This window comes from Dipodomys merriami, unplaced genomic scaffold (assembly GCF_024711535.1).
Source record: "Dipodomys merriami isolate MVZ:Mamm:240054 unplaced genomic scaffold, mDipMer1.0.p SCAF_8, whole genome shotgun sequence".
NCBI classification, from domain to species: Eukaryota; Metazoa; Chordata; class Mammalia; order Rodentia; family Heteromyidae; genus Dipodomys; species Dipodomys merriami.
The window spans coordinates 29,107,608-29,130,286 of NW_027206401.1; the positions used below are offsets into that span (position 1 = coordinate 29,107,608).

General features: G+C 38.0%; 1 protein-coding gene across 10 annotated transcripts in view; it reads right to left on the bottom strand.

Annotated features, from left to right (window-relative positions):
- Nucleotides 1–22,679, bottom strand: part of Tpd52l1 (TPD52 like 1) — an 81,470-nt gene that overhangs the window by 40,141 nt on the left and 18,650 nt on the right. Inside the window, exon 1 of one of the 10 annotated variants that reach the window (XM_070010478.1) lies at nucleotides 295–316. The exons of the other annotated variants lie outside the window; for them this stretch is intronic. The gene's annotated coding sequence lies outside the window, so the exon portion shown is untranslated. Of the gene's footprint in view, nucleotides 1–294; nucleotides 317–22,679 lie in introns of those variants that run through there. 10 annotated transcript variants of the gene reach the window in all.

A 22,679-nucleotide genomic window follows, 5' to 3' on the forward strand; every position in this document is an offset into this window, starting at 1 on the left:
AAAACATCCAGCTCATATTACATGGAAACTTGGAATTGGGTCATAGCTTAAATGGTAGAGCATTAGTTTAGCAAGTGTTAAGTCCCGAGTTCACCAATAAAAAATTCATATTACATAAACACACTAAAGTAATAAATTATTCTGAATTTAAACTAACAAAAAGTAACACCCATTTCACTTTAAAAAATTCTGTTAAAAAATCCTCCTCTTCCTGTTCTACCTTTACAATTTTCTTTGTTTCATTCTACAAACATACCCTTGACACTGGACTTTGAATTCACATTATTTTGTTACCTGAATCTTCCTTAGATACTCAAGCAGAAGCCGAGGAGTCCTGGAGCTGTCTTCATCTCCTGTCATACTCCAGCAGTGGACAGACATATACCTATGTCCAGCTCTGCTGGACAGGCCACATTCCATCTTAGGTCACTCCTCAAATGCTCACTCACCTTTGAAATTTCCCAATCACCCAGTACAGCTGGCATCAGAAAACAGCGAAACCAGTCCATTAGCAGTGGAAGATATGTAGTAAGAGCATGAAAAAAAAATGCAATTGTCCCCAAGATGTATTTAAAGAAGAGGTAAGATGAAAGACGTGCTCAGACAGGCCCCAGCTTTATTTCTACTTTCTTTTCTTTTTCTTTTCCTTCCTTTCTTTCTTTCTTTCTTTCTTTCTTTCTTTCTTTCTTTCTTTCTTTCTTCCTTCCTTCCTTCCTTCCTTCCTTCCTTCCTTCCTTCCTTTCTTTCTTTCTTTCTTTCTTTCTTTCTTTCTTTCTTTCTTTCTTTCTTCCTTCCTTCCTTCCTTCCTTCCTTCCTTTCTTTTTTTTGGTCATGGAGCTTGATCAGGGCCTGGGCACTATCCCTGAGCTCTTTTGCATTCTACCATTTTGAGCCACAGCACCTTTTCCAACCTCAGCTTTGTTAAACTCTCTACTCCTTCTACAGTATCAAGGTTGGAGCAGGGATTTGAGAGTAAAGCTATGATGTAGCTACCAATGTAGCCACCAACATATGTAGGCTGACCCCATGTTGACTGGGACTGAAGTGAAACTCAGAGGCCTGAAGCTGTAGAAAGTATTTCATCAGAGGTATAGGTGGTCTTTCCCTACCATTAGCAAATCAGTTCAGTAACATTTAGTTTCCCTAGTTTCTCATTTCAAATATTCAACATTTAAATAGTTGCTACCATTTCAAAAAGCTTCTCTTTTCCTCCTGAAATCTGGGTAGGAAATTAAATGTTAAGAGATGAAGACTGGACATGGTTGTCTAGTCAGGCAAAGATGAAGATAATCAGTTTGAAGCCAACCAGGACAAAATGTTAATGAGCTCCTATCTCAATCAATGAGCTTATGGTTGGTTTATACCTATAATCATCGCTACACAGGATGAACAGGTGGGAGGATCATGGTTTGTGACATATTCAGACCAAAAGAAATGAGAGAACCTACCTGAAACATAACTAAAGCAAAAAGGACTAGGAGTGGGGTTCAAGGGGTAGAGTGCCCAAGAGTCTGAGTTCAACCCCCAATTCCACAAAAGAGATAAAGAGAGAAGAAAATGGGATGAAAATACATGTTACTGAATTATGAACTGTTTAGCAAGAATAAAATGTACAAGTTAGAAAATTAAAATAGATTGACGACAAGATGATATGAAGGCCAAATTAAATATAAAAATACATCTCTAATAATAAAGAAAATGCACATTAACATTACAAAGGTATACAATTCATTGTCTAAACCATTAGCAAAACTTGGATATTAGCCTAGAAAGGTCATATAGAAATGAATTCTTTATATGCCACTTCGTGTACCATTGGGCTCTGCCCCCATGCCATCAGGGGAGGGATGTTGACATGCTTGAGAGATTCAATCTATGGAGAAAAATGATAGAGTAAGGCAAACGCTACCAACTAAAGCACTGTTGGACATGGTAGACAACTACAGAAAGGGAAGAAAGTACAGTATCTGCACAGCCACAACTTCTCAGTTATGCAAAATAATCAATTGAACCAGTATATATGACTATGAGGAACTTTTTTTTTATTGTGAAAATACCATACAGAGGGGTTACAATTACATGGGCAAGATAGTGAGTACATTTCTTATCAAGCATTGTTGCCTTCTCCTTTGTTTCCCTATACCATCCCTTCCCATCTCCTGCCCTCCCACCCCCACAACCCCCTCCCCCTTCCCCTATCCTTCCACCCCCCACCCTGCCAAAGTTGTAAAGTTCATTTTTCAACATAACATCTTGTACATCTCATTGTTGTAATGGATCCACCTGTAACCCTATTTAAACAGTTTGCTTTTTCCCTTCCCCTCCACAAATTATATCAACATTAAATATAGTGAAAGCAGGGCTTATACCCTGGGGGAGGTACATACAAAGCAACAAAGAAATCATCTTATAAATAAAACAATCACAAGAAAGAAAAAAACATTTGAATCCTTATCTTGAGGTTCATTTCGCCTAACATCAACTTGTCTGACAGTTTCTGTTTGTCTTAGACATATACTAGTTATTGCAAATAAGGGAAACCATGGGATCTATGTGTCTTTGGGCCTGGCTTACGTCACATAATATAATTTTTTCCAAGTCTTTCCAATTCCTAACAAATGGGGCAATGTCATTCTTTCTGATGGAGGCATAGAATTCCATTGTGTATATATACCACATTTTCTTGATCCATTCATCTACTGAGGGGCATCTGGGTTGGTTCCATATCTTAGCCATGGTAAATAATGCTGCAGTAAACACAGTTGTGCTGGTAGCTTTAGTGTGGTCTTGTTTGTGATCATTTGGGTAAATGCCCAAAAGTGGCATTGCTGGGTCATAGGGGAGCTCTATGTGGAGTCTTTTGAGGAACCTCCATACTGCTTTCCAAAGTGGTTGAACAAGTTTACACTCCCACCAACAATGCAGTAGGGTTCCCTTCTGTCCACATCCCCTCCAGCATCTGTTGTTATTAGAGTTCTTGATTATAGCCATTCTAACTGGGGTGAGGAGGTATCTCAATGTTGTTTTCATTTGCATTTATTTTATGGCTAGAGAGGTTGAACATTTCTTCATGTGTCTATTGGCCATCCTTCTTTCCCCTTCAGAGAAGATTCTCTTTAAGTCTTTAGCCCACTTATTTCTTGGGCAGTTGTTTCTTTGAGGATTTGTTGTTGGGGGATTTAATTTTTTGAGTTCCAGGTATATTTTAGATATGAGACCTTTGTGCGTTGTATGGCTAGTGAAGATCTCCCAATCCACGGGCTTTCTATTGATCTTGCTAGTTATGTCCTTTGCCATGCAGAAGCTCTGCAATTTCATGCAATCCCATTTGTCCAACCTTTCTTTGATTTGTTGTGTTTCTGGGTCTCTATTCAGAAAATTTCAGCCTGTGTCAAGGAGACCTAGGTTTTCTCCTATTCTATCCTACAATGTTTTCAGAGTGTCAGCTTTGACTCCGAGGTCTTTGATCCATTTGGAGTTGATTCTAGTGCAGAGTGATATATAAGGATCTAGGCTTTAGTTTTCTACAAGTGATTAACCAATTTTGCCAGCACCATTTACTGAAGAGGCTGTCTTTCTTCCATTCTATTTTTTTTTTAGCTCTCTTATCGAAGATTAGATGGCTATAGGTCTGTGGGTTCATTTCTGGGTTTTCAATTCTGTTCCATTGGTCCTGAGGTCTGTTCTTATGCCAGTACCAAGCTGTTTTGATTACTATGGCTTTGTAGTAGAGTTTGAAATTTGGTATTGATATTCCTCCAGCACTGTTCTTTCTGTTAAGGATAATTTTTGCTATTCTGAGTCTTTTATTTTTAACTATGAGGAACTTTTGTAATATACTAAAAGAAAAAAAAAGAAAGCAAGTGACTGGGTCAGTTCACACACAAGCCATTTGGGGAAGGAATGACACTTTTTCTCTGTGAACATGCCTATCATCCATGTGCTTGTTTCAACACAGAAAGGCAATGCAGCAGGCTGGGCTTGTACATCAAGATGATCACATTCTTTATTCCAGACAACTTGTGATATTGATTACAGGTTGAAATAATGGTTTGGATACATAGGGTTAAATAAAATATAATGGCAATGAAGACCAATTTGCTTCTTGCTCTTTCCATCTTTAAATAAAATTATCAGAAAATAAAAAATTAAAATATGTGGCTTGCATCATTGCTCTGCTTTGAGTTTCAAGGTCTCATACACCCTTCTGTTAGATTTGGGCACCATTCTTGCTGGGGTCAAGGGCTCTATTGGATTACAGAAGTCATGGAGACACAATGTACTTATCCCAGTGACTGTGACCAAGTATGGCCCAAGGGAAACAACCCTTATTCCTGCTGGCCCCATGTGTTCCTTGTATAACTCAGACCAGACTGCCAATGCACTGGCAGGGGTTGAGCTGGTTCTTCAATAGGAGGAGATAAGGGACAAAGGCCACTCTTAACTAGGTCCGGAGAAGTTACAAGACTTTTCCATGGAGCACAGGGCCCATATACTCAGGGCTGACAGTTGTACTTCCTCCTGCAAGGATCCACCAATAACCTCATGAAGACACATAAAATAATTAGTGACTCTGCTGTACATTCCCCTGTATTTCTTGGCTGGTTAACAATACACACATAATGGTTAATTTGAAATATTCTCTTCTTTTGTATTGATGTTACTAGGGCTTTCAACTCAGGGCCTTGAGCCCTCTCTCAGCTTTCTTTTTCCCAGCTGGCACACTATCACTTGAACCATGTTTTCCATCTAGCTTTTTTGCTACTTATTCTGAAATTAAGTCTTGCGTACTTTTCTTCCCTGGCTGGCTTCGAACTGCAGTCTTCACATCTCAGCCTCCCGAGTAGCTAGGATTATAGGTGTGAGCCGCTGTCACCTGGCTTACATTTATATTTTAAATTATAAATTTATTATTAGTAAAAGAAGATTCTAGAAGTCTACAATCTTAGAGACAGACGTAAAATATTCTACCCTAGTAAGTTCTGATAAGAAAATATGTAAATCCTGGATGTTTGTATTTTTTTAATCCTGGAAAAGGAACCACTGGTTAAGGAATCCAATGGTCTTATAATTATGATAGAAATAGAGACTTTCCTAACTTTTAACCCAGATTAACCAAATGCTTCATTATCTCTTTACAGTGGATTCAGAGAATATTTGAACACAGAACATCAGAGAGAGGGTAGTATGATGTTTAGCAACATTAACTAGGTTGTTCACTGAAGTATTAATGAAGACAACTTTGAAAAATGGAGTATATCACTCATACAAAAAGAGATTACTTATATATATCTTGGATAAATCTAGGCTTCACAAAACATTAATTTTCCAGAAAAACTAATGATAACATAAACCTCAAAATAATCATTAAATATCATGTTATTAAAACTATATACAACTATAGTTTCAAATTTCATATCAAATATTACAAATACATGTATTTTCTTTACATAGGAAAATACCGTATGGAAGAAATTACCAAACTTTCACATTAAGAAAAGTGAGGGAAGGGGGGAGTAGGGGAGGGATAGATGAGAATGTTGAAAAGGGGGTCATTGATCGAGATCATGCTTCTCACTTCCTTTATCACAAACATATATACATTGAGTATTCTGGCTGTATCTGTGCTTTGTTACTTTTTCATTCACCTTTTCCCCTCCTACTATTCTTCCCTTCTTTTAATCTCATTTCAGTTTCCTGATAGTCATTTTGTTATAAACTGTTAATTTATCAGAAGATTTGCTCCATGGAATTTTATTCCTGCATATAATATCTTTACTTTAATCAACTAAATTGGGTATAAAAACATATGCCTCTGAACACACTGACATTAACACATGGTTCTTCTTGGTTCTATGTGCCATGAAAATGGAGTAATTTAGTAAATAATACATATCTATCAAAAATATTTTTAGGCTATATTATTGGTAAAAGTTATAATCAACTGAATTCAGCCTTTGAATCTTCAGTCTATAACTGAATAGTTAGAATGCCTTGTTTTAGACTTGTTTACATTACTTTCTCTTTGGAATTCAAGAGAAATATCCATGTGTGTCAAGGAAAAGCTTTCTCTCATTGAAATCAGATTTTATTTTCACAGCCCTAGATTCTACAGGTCTGATTCTAGACTCTCCAGGTGTTTGTCTCTAAGTGTTGAAAGAGGTCAGTAATCAAGCATGTTGACATGTTCTCATTCCTAAGGAACATTAGATAACTTCACCACTTTTGTTTTTCTGCTGGTCCTGGAGCTTGAACTTGGGGCCTGGGCGCTGTCCCTGAGCCTCTTTGTGCTCAAGGCTAGTGCTCTACCACTTGAGCCACAGTGCTACTTCCAGCTGTTTCTGAGTAGCTTTCTGCCTGAGCTGGCTTCAAGCCACAATCCTCAGATCTCAGCCTCCTGAGTAGACTAGATTACAGGTATGAGTCACTGGAGCCTAAATAACTTCACCACTTTTTTTCCCCAGTGCTGGGGCTTGAACTCAAGGCTTGGGCACTGTCCATGAGCTTCTTTTTGCTCAAGGCTATCACTCTACCACTTGAGCCTCATTCCCAGCCACTTCACTACTTTCAACGATAACTCTACCATTATTCTCAACTTCTGCACTGGCAGTTTTAGCTGAAGAATTTTTTGCTATGGGTGGCTGTCCTATGCACGTAGGATGTGTTATAGTATATCTGGTCTCTTTTGGCCCATTATCAACCATACCTCTCTTCAAGTGTCAGCATCAGAAATGTCTCCAGACAACACCCAAAGTCTCTTGTGGAGGGAAACTACACATAGGTGAACAGCACTGAGAAAGCTTTGCTTGGCTGTAGGGGCAGACTGTATCCCTAGTGATCACTCCTGAAGTGTCAGTCATGGTGCCAGTGGTTTATGCACATTAGTTCACATAAGTAGTTACCATAGTAAGGCATAATTTATCGATAAAGTGACTGATGTTTCCAGAAAGAAAGAGGTGGAACTGAGTTGCCCCGCTTTTTCTGTGCTCAGGTGACCTGGCTCTTCTGGTTTAGAAACTAGCCACGCACTCATGGTTACAAGTTTGGAAAAATATTTTCTTTCCTTCATTAATCCGAGCACCACTGTGTGCAGAGAGAATTAGGAAACAAATCCACCTAGTGCACAGAGTGGAAAATGAAAGCCAACTTTGCAGTTGTTCAATTTCTCCAGTTGGCCTATACTGCCTGCCAACACTCCCCGAGATACTCAACACAGAAGACAGAAAGGGAAAATTCTAACTGCTTGAAAGAGGCAAAAGGGCTGTAAGAGCCTCTCCACAGCTGACAGCATCTGGGCACACCTCTGCAGTATTCAGGATGCGCTGGCAATGGACTTTAGATCTGATCCTAAAGGAAGCAGACCTTAGGTTTCTCTGAAAGAGCAAAGCAGAGATCAAGATTGCTCAAGATCACACCCAGTTCACACAGAGGCCTGGTCCCTGGCATGAAGCCCAGGGTGTAATCCTAGCTCCTGGCAGTGCTTTAACTATGCTGACCTTGCCCAGACCTTGGCCTTGAGAGCCAAAGGCTCAGGAAGAGCTCCAAAGCCACAGGTCTCATAGCTTGCACTAAGCATATGACCTGAAGCTGCTGCTGCAGCCTAACTTTCTGCAAGTGAGCAGTTCTTTACCACACGTGTGTGCTGTGACACTCTACCTCCCTCTTTTGCTTGTTTTCCTGTGGAGACCCGAGTGATTCTACTGCTCCAGGTTATGAACATTAAGTACCTTTTAGACACTTAAGACCAGAGAGTGAAGTCCCTCACTTTGAGATCCACTGGGCTCCAATCTCCGTTTTGACTTGAATTGCCACTTCATCAACTACTATGTGCTCTTTGCAACCTACTGATAATCAGAACCCAAACACTCAAATGTCAAGAAACATAACTAGCTACCAGGTTATAAATTTCAGGGATACATCTCAGTTCAGAGCAATTACTGAAAAGATGGCTTTGTCTCCCAAGTGTGGCCCAACCATAAGAAAACATTACAATTTTATGGTATTTTATAAACACCAAGTTTGTGTGTCTGCTTAGTGTTTTCTATGATATTTTACCTTATGCAAAAAGCAGACTTGTTTTTAAATCCTTTCAACCCTCCACATGTCAGTCTTCACATTAGAGGCTGGCAGGCAGAAAGAAGGGGCTGTCTGTTGATCTGGGGGTAAAAATATTTCCCTACGATTCTCTCTGCTAGAAGAAGATCTCGGAAATGAACGCAGAACACTAAGGGAAACTACATTTCTTGGACTTCTCAGCTTGTGGACTGAGAAATGTGGGGGTTGTGAGAGACAATGGAGGGAACAGAACAACCAAGATTTAGAAGTGACATGATTTGAGGCATCAGAAGACAATGTCCCTTTTCTAGAAGAGAAGGGACCTGTCTAGAGACTTCATGTGGAGGGGCTTGATCAGAGCAAAGGGGTCCTAGCTGTATCCTCAGCACAAATCATCCTGTCTATTTTAGGAAACAAGGAACATAAATTAAACACAGATCCTCATGGTTTAAAAAAGTGTTCGGGAACTCTTTCTGATGCCAGTGGGAGAGTCACAGCATGCTCCCAGTGAGCAGCAGGACAGAACTGACCAGACAGCTCTGTGGCATTGTCTTTTTCTTATTCCTACCCCATCATTAAAGAATAGGGAGACAGTTCTGGTACTACTGGGGAGGAATGCGAAGGCGGAGTCTGTCACTAATTGGCTAAATGGTGGTGGGCAATAATCTTACTGACTCCTCCCTCTGTGCCTTGAGTGCCAGATAAGAGTGACAGCATGTCATCATGACAAGCCCCTTCAGATTCCGGGGTAATGAGCAAGGTGTAGATGCTGATAATCTAGTATCAAATACAGAAATATACGGGGAAAGAGGAAGTTCTCTTTCACAGAAACTTGTTGTATAATTGTAGTGAAATCTGATAAACACAAACATATATCACGATAGATAAAACAAGCATCTATTTCAAGCTATCAAAGGCCAGTGGTCTTTATTAAGCTTTCAGAAAATGTAATTCAATAGCCATTCAATGTGTAAACAAAGGGGTGGTGGTGGTGAAGGCATGGCAAGTAGTGGAATAAAATGGAGGGGGTAAATTTGTAGAAAGTACAATATACTCATCTATGAAATCATAATAATGAAATAGCTTTTCATATTAATGTATGCTTGTATGCTAATTTTTAAAAAGAAATTAACAAGACTATTATATTTTGATTAGATGTGGTAGTGTATGTCTGTAATACCAGCTATCTGAGAGACATAGGTAGGAGAATCATGGTCTGAGGTAAGCCCAGGCAAAAAGTAGGAGACCTTAGCTGAAAAAATAACTAAAGAAGAAAGGCTACGGAGGTATGGCTCAAGTGGTCACAAGCATAAGTCCTGAGTTCAAGTCCCTATTGGTACTTTAACATAAGGAGGTAGTAAATAAAATTTTGAGCCTGTCCCAGATGTTTCTGTCACAAACCCAAGTTTATGCTTGATCTTATTTCTTTTTTATGAGAATCAAAAGAATTTAGGACACAGGATTGAATTTTATATAAAAAGTAGCCATTGTTTGAACTGTTTGAGGCAGCATCTCACTATGCAGGTTAGGCTGGCCTGGAACCCACTTATGTAGCTCATGCTGGCTTCAAACGTAAGTCTCTTACCTCAACTTCCCCAGTGCTGGGATTACAAATATGCACCACTATGTCCAGTAAAAACAGAGTCTTAAAAACAACTGCAGCTTTGAGAAGTAGAGAAGGCTTATCTTCCCTGTTGATTTGAGTCATACGATGATTTATACATTTAAAACCAAACTTAAAAGCACTAGGAGGTCAGTTTGGAAGATCTGTATATTTGTAAGCACTGCTGGTTGAAGACCCCTGCTTTCAATAGTATGTGATATGAGCAATACTCTCACCATTGCCCTACACTAGGGCTTAGAGACATGCTGCTTATCAGAACAGCAAGCCACTGTCTCCTAGGCTTGAGACTCATGATAACCACATAAGCAACAACTCACCCGACTGAGTTACTGCTCTCAGCCTACTTTGGGGTCTGTCCCTGGCAAGACCAACAGACAAGGGCTTAAGCAGAGAGGGAAAGCCTCTCAAATGTTCTGGTCTTGAGAAAGAGTTGCCATAGGAAATTTCAGAGGAAAAAAGATTTCTATGGCAAGATAATAGTTCAAATGTTGTGCTAGATACATCTGTTGAGTTTCACATGTTCATTTTGGTTGTCTGAGATGAGGTCTTCCTCTGTTGCACAGGCTGGTCATGAAGACTGGGCCTTAAGGGAACCTCAGCCTCTTGAGGATTTCTGGTATACTATCATGCCCAGCTATCTCCTGAGATTCTAAACAGCCCTTCCATTGACCCATAAACAGAAAGCTCAAAAATGCTGACATTGTGCATTGTTGGTGGGAGTGTAAACTTGTTCAACCACTTTGGAAAGCAGTATGGAGGTTCCTCAAAAGACTCCACATAGAGCTCCCCTATGACCGATCCAGCAATCCCACTGTTGGGCATTTACCCAAGTGTTCATAAACAAGACCACACTAAAGCTACCAGCATGACTATGTTTTGCAGCATTATTTACTATAGGTAAGATATGGAACCAACCCAGATGCCCCTCAGTAGATGAATGGATCAAGAAAATGTGGTATATATACACAATGGAATTCTATGCCTCCATCAGAAAGAATGACATTGCCCCATTTGTTAGGAAATGGAAAGACTTGGAAAAAATTATATTAAGTGAAGTAAGCCAGGCCCAAAGAAACATAGGTCCCATGGTTTCCCTTATTTGCAATATCTACTATATGTCTGAGTCAAGCAGAAAAGGTCAGATAAGTTGATGTTAGGGAAATGAACCCTAAGATATGTATTCAAACGTTTTTTTTTCTTTCATATGATTGTTTCTAACACATTTATAAGATTATTTCTTTGTTGCTTTGTATGTCCCTCCCCCACAGTATAACCCCTGCTTTCACTGTATTTGATGTCAGTATAATTTGTGGAGGGGAGGGGGAAAAACAAATTGTTTAAATAATAGGGATACAGGTGGACCCATTGCAACAATGAGATGTACAAGTCGTTACGTCGAAAACAAACTTTACAACTTTGGTGTGGGGGGGGGGGGCCGGGAGGATTGGGTGGGGAGGCAGGGGGAGGATAGGATGGGAAGGGGAAACAAAGGAGGAGGCTACAATGCTTGATAAGAAATGTACTCATTGTCTTGCCCATGTAATTGTAACCCCTCTGTACAGTATTTTCACAATAAAAAAAGGAATAAAAAATAAAATAAAATAAAATGTTGACATTGTAGACTCAGGGTTTCTTCCAGATCTTTCCCTGTTGTCAGTTGCCATTTCTAATTAACTGTAAACCATATGTTTAAACTTATAGTAACACTCAATATGAATTCTATAATTAAGGATTAAAACTTGAGTTCTATAGACTTTGCCAGGCAAAAGGGCCCAAAACCTGGTAACAGCATTTTTTTTCATTTATTTCTTTTCAAAAGAAATTTTCACAGATTTCTCTGTCTGTTTGAATCATGATATCTAAACAAGTGATCTATAAATCAAAGTGTCAGTGTTACCTCAGGAAAAACAAAAGCCCTTTGGACTATAATCTCCAAAACTTGGGCAAGACTTCAACCCTCCAACTCTCCGGCTCATGAAAACGTACTCATAAGGAATGTAGTTCAACTTGCACCTAACTAACATAACACTGACACTGGGAGTGGATATCTTTACCTAACTTACATATTTAAATACATAAATATATATGTACATATTTTCATTACTTGTGTTTTATTTAGTTACTCTCCATGTACTTACACATTTTCATATACATGTTTCTATATATACACATATAATGCAGACGTCCTGAATATATATGCATTACATAAGCTATATGCATGTAAAATGTAGATGGAAAATCTATTTTCCATTCTTCCCCAGCACGCTGCAGTCATGCAGTGCCACCTGAAGCTAGTTGATCACAGAGAGGGTTGCTCAGGCAGGAAGTCACAGAAAAGAGCTTGGGGGTTTTCAGCCATTCTTTAACCCACTGATTCTCAGGTATTTCCTGAAAGCTCTAGCCCACCCCATCAGGATCACTGACTGGGGTGTGGAAAAGGGCAATGATCTTCAACAGTAAGGACAGATACTTTCTCAGGAATGCATCAACTTCACCCAGGAAAGCACCTCAGATTAGGGAAGAAAGGTAGAGGGGTGGGAACTGCAAATAACACAAATGAGCAATTTGAAAAGTGTTTAAGTCCAGAATTCTGCTATACCCCACTGGGGTCAGACCCAAGCTATAATTCTCATCCCCCCCAGGCTGAGAATCAGTACGATTTAATACAGCCTTTCGAGTGAAAGCTAGACCTGGCAACACAAGTAGAAACTGAACAACCCTGGCCATTTTGAGGAAATACTTCTATTTCAAATATTTATCTGGAGGAGCAAATAAAATTCAATTACATAAACTGTTGGGTACAATGTCTAATACATAAGGAATAGTCAACAGATGTTGGCAATGTTTTTATGAACCAACCAAACATACCTAAGCTGTTCCATCAGCCTCCATATAATTAAATACTTGCCACAGAAGACAAAGATGCTCATAAAATCTTTCAAGGAATCAGGTGGGACACCTATGATGAAGCCTGCTGTCACTGGGATGGCTGCACGAATGCCTGGCTTTCATAATAAGGCATGCATGTGTCTGTGAAGGCCAGGAGAGAGAGGTGAGTACATACAGCAGGGGTTAGGCTCAGGCCTGTCCAAAGCAGACAGAGTCAAGTGTTTAGTTGCTGTTTGGAGGCATGGTAAGTATTTTTCTACTCTCTGAGTTCTTCAAAACTCAGAAAAATGGGGTCAGCCCTCGCTGGCAAGTAAACCAAGGAATAAAAATCAGTGCCTGGTTCCTTGGAAATGAAGATGGTATCTGGCAGATTCCTTATGAAGGTGATTGTACCAAACCCAAGCAGATGATGAGCTCTCTGGCAACAGCACAGCCCCTGGCGGCCAGGTGATGTCACTGCAGGTTTTGCCTCATTAAAGAAGGTCTGAGTCACACCACAACTGCATGACCATTTCTCTTCCCCGGTAATAGTCTAAGTTACCAGCTCTGGCATACTGAAATCATGCCAGGAGTCAGGGGATTTTTGTTTCCTACATTTTCAAAACCCTGAATGGTACCCATTGACTCAAAAGAATTTCATGGAACCGACATTAGCTGAGTTCTTAGGGCAGATGTTCATATGACTAGGAGACAGTTGAATTCCTACAGCTAAATGGCTGGCAACCTGAGGCCTAGCTAAGTTATAAAGAAAATAAAAATTTCCACTTGGAATCAAAGGCAAACCTCAATCCCACCCTGCCCCCTACTATTCAACAACAAAGGCCCTGAGGAAACAATAGGAGAGGACAATGTTTTTCTTCTCTAGTAGCAAGTTACAGAAGCTACCAGAAAAGCTGGTAGTTATGTAGTAGAGATATAAAAGTCTTTCCTTAAATTTTGCTCAAATCTTTTATGATTCTACTTAGATTCTATCTTGGAATAGCAAGCATAGTATATGCCATTCTACCATGTAAATATGGGTCCTTTTTCTTTTTGTTGAATTTACTTTGGATTTTTTTTTAACAAAAAAGTCAGGAGCCAGGCACCCATGGTTCATGCCTATAATCCAAGATACTCAAGAGGCTGAGATCTGAGATTTGAAGCCAATGAGACTTTGATCTCCAATTAACTACCAAAAAGCTAGTAGTGAGTTGTGGCTCAAGAGGTAGAGTACTAGACTGGAGCAAAAAAGCTCAAGGACAGCACCCAAGCTCTGTGTTCATGCCACACAGAGACACAGACACATTCACAGACACACACATTCATTCACAGACACACACACACACACACACACACACACACACACACACATGTTCATCTCAAGTGTGTTGGTGTTCAATGAACTGGAGGGAAGAAAAAAAACACAGTAGCTTAAAGGCCCTGAGGACTCTGAAATACTCACGTTCCTTTTTTGCTTGCTCACATGTCTTTCTATTCAGTTGATAGGGAAACACATCCAACATCTGTTTGATCTTACATTCAATATCGTAAGCCTGTTTCTCTATTTTGACAAACTTCATTTGTGAAAAGCCAACCAAATGGAAATAGAATTGTTCCTGAACATCTGTGCTACTGAACAAGTCATACTTGCTAACATTGCTTTATTCTTCACCTAATTTTACACATAGTGTCTCTTTACCATCTGCCTTTGAAAAGGGAAAGGGACTGAAACTTACTTTGTCAGAACTTGGAAAAGGGCACTTGATCCCTCCTCATATAGGAAAGGAAAAGCACAGCTAGGTTCAATGAACACAACAAGCAGATGCAAGTGCCAATCATCCAGAAGAAAAGGAAACTATGAATACCATTAGGAATTTTTTAAAACGTTATTTGAGCCAGCCATACTCTAATAACTACAGCTACTAGGGGGACAGAAGCAGGAGGATCTCAAGATCAAACCCAGGCAACTTCTTGAAACCCTGTCTTAAAAGAGAAAGGAGCAAGTGGTTTAAAAATTAAAAATTAACCTAAAATTAAGAAAAGTAAGGGAAGAGGTGGGTTGGAAGGGGTGGGTAAGAATGCTGAAAGGGGAGAGACATTAATCAAGATGCATAGTATATTCATAAACTGCTTTGGTAAATGGAAACTCCTTTGCATCACTACTTAAAAATAATAAAAGTATTCAAAGAAAGAGAGAAGGGAGAGAAAGGAGGAGAGGAAGAGAGTGTGGGAGAGGCTTAAGAAATAGAGAAGTGCAAAAGATCCTGAGATCAATTCCTATAAACTACCCCCTACCCAATAAAAACCAAAACAAAGAAAACCACACAAATATCCAGACAAAATACAAATAGCAAGAAAAAGGAGCCACCACCAAAACACAAACTAGACATCAACAAAGAACCATAGTTTAAGAGAAAAATGCGTAGTCTGAACTCAAAATTGTTTCCATATAAAACCTTAGAATAGCAATCACTGCAGTCAAAACATAAAAATGTACAAGAATGAATGTCGCATATTGTTTCCTTTGGTCCAGAGAAGGAGGACCATCTGTTGAGTGCACAAAATTGCTAAAAACATACTGACAGAACAGTGGTGGTTCTCAGACATGTTGCTTTCCCATGATGGATTTGTTTCCATCACTTGCTACCTTCTTTAGTACTGTTTCCAGAGAATAACCTAGAAAACACATTACAGAAAGTGAAGGACTAAGGACAATATTTGGTATCACTTGTCTTATATTTGGTCAAAGAAAGGCATATTAATCCCTACCTCCCATAAATATATAGTTGGCAGAAATGGTTCAAGTTATGACCAAAATAGTTCATCAAAACATAGTTCTAGTCTGTTACTTTCAGTTAGTTTGAGGTGATTGTCTTCAGCTACAGATGGAAGTGGTAACTATTTTAGGAAAAGGTATCTTTCTGTTCTTTCTCAACACTTCAATGGGAGGAACTCTAAGAAAGGAAGGAAGTGTCAAGACCAATAACTTGATTTCTTACATCTTACTTTTTGTTCTGTGCTTTGTCATCTGTTAAGGTATGGCGACTCTTGCTTTTCCTTTATATCCTTATCTATGTGATACATATTAACTATACTTGAACACAGAATGGCTCAATTTACTTCAAATATTTCCAGAGTCAGGAAATAAAATCAAGTTTCTACACCATCAGATTTGGAACAACTTCAGAGTGACCAGAAAATAACAATGAGCTTTGGGAAAAGAAGCTCATGGAAAAGTACTAAGCAGAGAGAGCCTGCCAAGACTCATCTCTGCTCTTTGCCCATGTGATAAATTGTCTTTGGACAAAATCCATGAAATCAAAGGCAACTGATGTTAATCATCAGGAAAAAATAAGTTAGATTAATAAAATAAAATTAATGACAGGATGTAACAGTCTTGCTTTTCAACTGAACATCTGAAAACGTTTCCTCATTTAGACATGATAAAAGATGCTACCGGTCAGTTTTATTTTCCACCTTCTGTTTGAAATTCTTTGCTCATAATCTAGTTAAATATAACATCATTTTCCTTTAAGGTCAAAATCTGAAGGTTTTAATTCCTGTGCTTCTGTACACTTCTGAGTCCAATTAGCCAAAAGGAGATTAATAATAAGTACAGTAATTATTATAAATAATATACACAACTGTTGTTTCAGCATAGAAAAATTTCTATTTGAGCATGTTATTTTAAAGTCTAAGTTAGAACGTGAATCCAAGAAAGCTTAGGGCAAAGGTGTAATAAACTGAGATGCCTTCTATTTATACCAAGATTACTTGCCTTCTTATGACAGCTCCAACTAGTAGAGAAAAACATTACCATGGCATATTCCATAGCCCTAAAAGCCATTTACTTCCAGTTTAAACTAATTCTCTAGAAGTATTGTAATACTTTTGCCTATTATAGACCTAAAACCATCTTAAAGACTTGACAATCAGCATGTCTTCCATATAACCTAGCCCTATTGGTGGTAGGAAATAAAGAAACATGGGCCCAAGAATGATTTGATCCCGTGGGTAACTATCCAGTCAGTCAAGTGGAAATCTGATCATGGAATATGTTTTTCATAGAAGATTACAAGTGACTGCCCCATTTAGCTTGGATCTTACAATATAATAAAGTAGACTGAGATCTGAGGAGTTTAGTGTGGAGCCAGCCTGGACAAACAAAATTACAAGATGTTCATCTCTAATTAAGTAACAAAAAACTAAAACTTGGTAGTTTGCCAGACCTAGATGAAGAAGCTGAGAGAGACAGAAGGTGGAGACCTGAGTTCAAGCCCCAGTGGTGGTGCAAATAATCACAGCCACAATAATAATAATAATAATAATAATAATAATAATAATATAGAATAGAATGGAAATCACAAGTAAGTGCAGATAATATTTCATGAAATTTTGTTTCTCTGTCGTCATGACATATATACATGCATGGGTGTATTAACATGACACAAGGTAGTGCTTATTCCGAAGCACTTGTTAGATAGTTTTATGGTTTAATACAGTACCTATGTTTTTACCTGCCATCAGTATTCTTTTCCAACAATGCAGAGGTGGGAATGAATAGGATGAGTGAGGGGTGAGGCCACTTTCAGCGATACTAAGCATGCCAGTTATTCGAGGAAGAATCAGGAAGAAGACAGACCCACTGAAGGATGCAAAGGCGTCGGTCCACTTGGCTAACAACATGTCTATGAGCTTATCTCAACAGAGATGAGCAGCACTGTAAAGTTTCCACTTGAGTCATGGCTTTTTTTCAGCATTGGGAACTTGTTCCAAACGGAAGGCTTTGTTGGAATGCACAGTGTACTTTGGTAATGAGGAAGGCTCTTATTTAATAGATGATCCCATAAGTCTGGCATCTTCTCAATGGAAACTTACCAATCAAGATCTCTATTAATGATTCTTCAGTGTAAATGCTCTCTGAATCTGTCTCTCTGACCTTGGTTTCTTTATGCTGAAAGACCTTGGTTTCAGTTCTAGTATTTGAAAGAGTGATTACATGCATGATGTTCTCTCTGAAGAAGTAAAGTACAGGTTCTGGATGAGGATTATAAATGCTTCATTTCTTGGCAATATGCAGATGTACATGTGTATACATACATGTATATATGCATATGTGTATATATACACTCAGTTCATAATTATATACACAGGTGGACTTCTTGGTTACTGTTTGACAAAAACAGTACATTTCTACATACCCTCTCCATCTTGCTGTTCTCACTTATCAATTTGAATTGAATACATGTACCAAATGTCTCAGCTATAACTCATTCTTTTCAATGGCTGCTGACTATCTCACTACAGTCAAAACTTGCATGCATTCATATGTTGCCCTTTTTCACATATTGCCCTTTTGATAGATTTTCTACTTTAGATTTTTTTCTGAGGATTATGTACTTTGTATAATCAGTGATAGAGTGAATACTCTTTCTGCTTGTATTTTTACAAAATATACTTTTAGTTTTTCAAAAGTTCCAAGAGAAAAACTTTAAATTAATAGATGCTGCCCAGTAATTTTCCAAATAATCACAATTCTACTTTTGCCAGCAATATGTTGCCTTTCTCTTTATCCATCTTTGTAGCAATTGGAATTATTATACTTAGGTTTTTGCTTACACATTAAATCTGAATTAAATCTGCTGAAATCTGAATTTCCTTAGAATACCTAACTTAAGAATCATGAAAAGATGATTGTATTACAGTTGCATTTGCTCTTCTATAAATTGCCCATTCTACCTATTTTCTATTGGTATATCAAATTAGTAGGTGTTTTCATATTGTATTGATGTTAAAACTACTAAATATGTGATGAAAACCTTTCTCCCAGCAACTGTCTGTTGAATTTGATTTGACATAAATTTTATGTAGAATAACATATCTCTTTCTTTTTCTCTTGTATCTCTGCATCCCCTGCTATTTGATAACTACATTACATACAATCATCTCATTTTTCCATTCATACTTACATTATTTTCATATTTAGTATTTTGATTCATTTAAAATTAATTTTATGTAAATAAGGGAAACCATGGGACCTATGTTTCTTTGGGCATGGCTTACTTCACTAATAAAATTTTTTCCAAGTCTTTCTATTTCCTAATAAATGGGGTGATGTCATTCTTTCTGATGGAGGCATAGAATTCCATTGTGTGTGTGTGTGTGTGTGTGTGTGTGTGTGTGTGTGTGTGTGTGTGTATACATATATATATATATATATATATATATATATCACATTTTCTTTTTTTTTTTTTTTTTTTTGTCGGTCGTGGGGCTTGAACTCTGGGCCTGGGCGTTGTCCCTTAGCTCTTCAGCTCAAGGCGAGCGCTCTACAACTTGAGCTACAGCACCACTTCCGGTTTTCTGGTGGTTTTATTGGAGATAGGAGTCTCACGGTCTCTCCTGCCCGGGCTGGCTTTGAACCGCGATCCTCAGATCTCAGCCTCCTGAGTAGCTAGGATTACAGGCGTGAGCCACCAGCGCCCGGCTTTATCACATTTTCTTGATCCATTCATCTACTGAGGGGCATCTGTGTTGGTTCCATATCTTAGCTATGGTGAATAATGCTGCAATAAACATAGTTGTGCTGGTAGCTTTAGTGTGGTATGGTTTGTGATCATTTGGGTAAATGCCCAAAAGTGGGATTGCTGGGTCATAGGGGAGCTCTATGTAGAGTCTTTTGAGGAACCTCCATACTATTTTCCAAAGTGGTTGAACAAGTTTACATTCCCACCAACAATGCAGTAGGGTTCTCTTCTTTCCACATCCCCTCCAGCATCTGTTGTTATTAGAGTTCTTCATTTTAGCCATTCTAACTGGGGTAAGATGGAATCTCCATGTTGTTTTGATTTTCATTTCTTTTATGGCTAGAGAGGTTGAGCATTTCTTCATGTGTCTATTGGCCAGTCAAAAGCTATATACATATGACCAGATAAGATGAAGTAAAGCAAAATGAACCCCAAGATAGGAACACAAGTGGTATTTTCTTTCTTGCTATTGTTTCTAACATATTTACAGGGTACTGTGTGATTTTCCTGTGGCTTTGTATGTCCCTCCCCCATGGTATAACCCCTGTTTTTACCGTATTTGATGTTGGTATAATTTGGGGAGGGGAAGGGAAAAAGCAAAATGTTTAAATAGGGATACAGGTTGACCCACTGCAACAATGAGATATAGAAGATACTATGTTCAAAAATGAACTTTACAATTTAGGCCAGGGGGTGGGGGTGAGTATAGTTATGAAGGGGAGAAGGAAGGAATGGTAGGGGAAAAACAAAGGAGGAGGCAACAATACTAGGTAAGAAATGTACTCATTACCTTGTTCATGTAACTATAACCCCTCTGTACAGTATTTTCACACAATAAAAAACTTAAAAAATTAATTTTATGAAGTACATGATGAAAATCAAACTGTATATTTTTCAAACACTCAATTATTAAATAAGTCCTCTTTCCCATAGGATTTCATGTACTAAAATTGCAGCAAAATTTAAGGTCTTTGCCCTCTATTGTGCACAGTTATCTATGGTATCAATTCCACACTGTTTTGATGAATGTGACTTATGACACACTAACTGATCAGAGGAAATACCTTCCAGTTGTTTTTATCACAATGCTTTGTCCACCATTACAAGTTATTCCCCTTTAGTGAATAAACAATACTAAATCCAATTTCAAACTACCTTCAGTTGGCTTCAAATTCCACTACAATTATATAATTTTCAATTCTTCTGAAGTTTTATATTCTCCTTGGTTCAATTTTGGTTGTTTATATTTTGTTATGTTTCTTCTGGTTCAGAGTTCTGCTTAGGCTTGTTTCTTGGCAAAATTCAACCTGCTGTCAGTATACTTCTGTTTAAAAAAAGAGTTATATTTATGCAACTACACATATTTGCTTTTCTAATGTCTACAAGCTGTTTTTATACCACACTGACAAAGTAGAGTCTACTCCACTCTACTACACTAAACACACACTGTGGGGTCCCTAAATCCTAAAATATTTACTCTCTGATCTTTGCAGAAAAATACGTTGTCAGTCCTTGGATCTACATTAAATTTTATTTTTTTTTAAAAAGTATACATGATATTTTTTAAGCTGCTATTTTTTTCTGAATTTTAACATTTCTTTTTCATTTCTAGCTTTTTTTGAAATACATTTAAAAGGGGCTTGTATATTCAAAAATTAATTTTAAATTATCTATGATTTCTTCTATTTTTCTTTGTGCTATTTATTTTTGCAACTCTTTGCTTCCACCATTTTAAATTTGTCTTTTATTGTTCTTTTTATTACTAGCTTTTTTCTTTTGGTTTATTAGTGTGCCTCAACCTATCTGCATCATCAAACTATATGCAATTTACTTCTATCTTCTTAAGTATTACTTTTTATTCTCTACAATCTCTCTATGTCTCAGAGACTTTACAGTACTCTCCTGTTTTCTACACGGTTCCAAAACTCAGATTGATTTTATGTCTGGACCAAGTATGTTTTGTAATTTCCAAATTGTTAAAATTTTTGAATTGTATTTTAATATTTATTTCTACTCATGTTGCCAATAATTATGGAATGTAGTCTATGAAAGCTCTTGGAAGTTTTGAGCTGTTATTTGATCCAAGTTTCAACTAATTTTCCTAAGTTTCATGTTAAGGAAACTAAAGGAAGGACATAGAATCTGTCATTTTAAAATAGAGACTTGATAGAATTAGTTTGTACATTGAGTCCTCAAGGTTTCTCTGCCCTTACTGAATACTTACTAATTTAAATATATCACTATAAAAGGTGATTAATGGCCAGCTCTTCGTGTCACTGTGATTGATTCAGGTTATTTATCTGTGGCAGAATGCTAGATGGCCATACAAGCTTACTACTTTACAAACTGTGCCTCTTTTTATTACTTTATGGCTTCTTTCCAATCTAAATTATTTCTACTTATGCCTTTTCTTTGTCTTGTGTGTGTTTTTTAATCTGTGTTTTTACTCTTCCAACTCTAAATATTTGCTGCTTAAAGGATTTTTATTGTAGCCTAACTTGGTATTACATGTTTTGTAAACCTAGATAGTTGATATATCAATGGGGCAAAAACTTGAGATTTGATCTGAAAATACCTAAAAAAAAAAGACCCAGGGAGTGGTTCAAGTGGTATAGCACTTGCCTAGCATAGGTGAGGCCCTAATTTAAATCTCTGTTCTACACACAGGTATTAATCCTTTTATATTTTGATGTAAACATGATGTATAGTACTTTTTAAAAACTTTTAAAACACTTTTATATTTCCAATTTAGTTGACTTTGTTTTCTTTACTATTTAGCTGGCTTGATCAAATTTCTGTTCACGTCCTCTTTTTCTCTTGTTGATTTCAAAGTTGTTGCTTTCCATTCACAAATCAGTGGATTAGAATATTTGAAAACAAATTGTCTAATAGAAATATCAAATAAACTTATTCTATTTGAACGAAACACCAACTATCTCTTCTCTACAGACAGACATTATTGTGTATTTCTTCCAGTTTCCTGATGCAGGACATAAGCTGAGATTCCCTCTTCGTTGTATCTTCCCGGACCACCACATCCTGGGAGCTAACCTCTTAGAGCCAGAGGCCCACACCTCACATTGATCTGGTCAAAGAGATGTCTTCTAAAGAGATTTGTGAGATAATAGCCATTTCTGCTCTCGTTACAGGCTAGTGAGGCATTAGTGGCTTTGCCTGTCTTTCTGTGGTTGAGCTCCCTGTGGTTTGCTTCCTAATTTCACAGTGTCAAAATGCAAGAAGCAGCCCATCCACTTTTCAGTGCCCATAGAAGAGTTACTGCCGCTTGGCATCACAGATTCAGATGGCTACAGGCTCACCAATTCTAGTAGCTCCTCAGTTACCAGCTGTGGCAGCAGCAGCAGGGGACCCCAATTCAGAGTAGTATCTTTGGCATTTGGTCATGAAAGTCTACTACTTCTACTACACAATGAGTCTGAGGTCATTTAGCTTGGCTTGTTGCAAATCCTTCTTGTTTAAAATCAATGGGTGAATTCTGTTCTCTGCAACTTGAGCTTGAGCAACAGAAAGTTTCCATTTCTACCCATAGAACTTTCTGGTATTACTGTAATAATAATTTAGTACTTTGAATTTTTGATTAAGTTTTC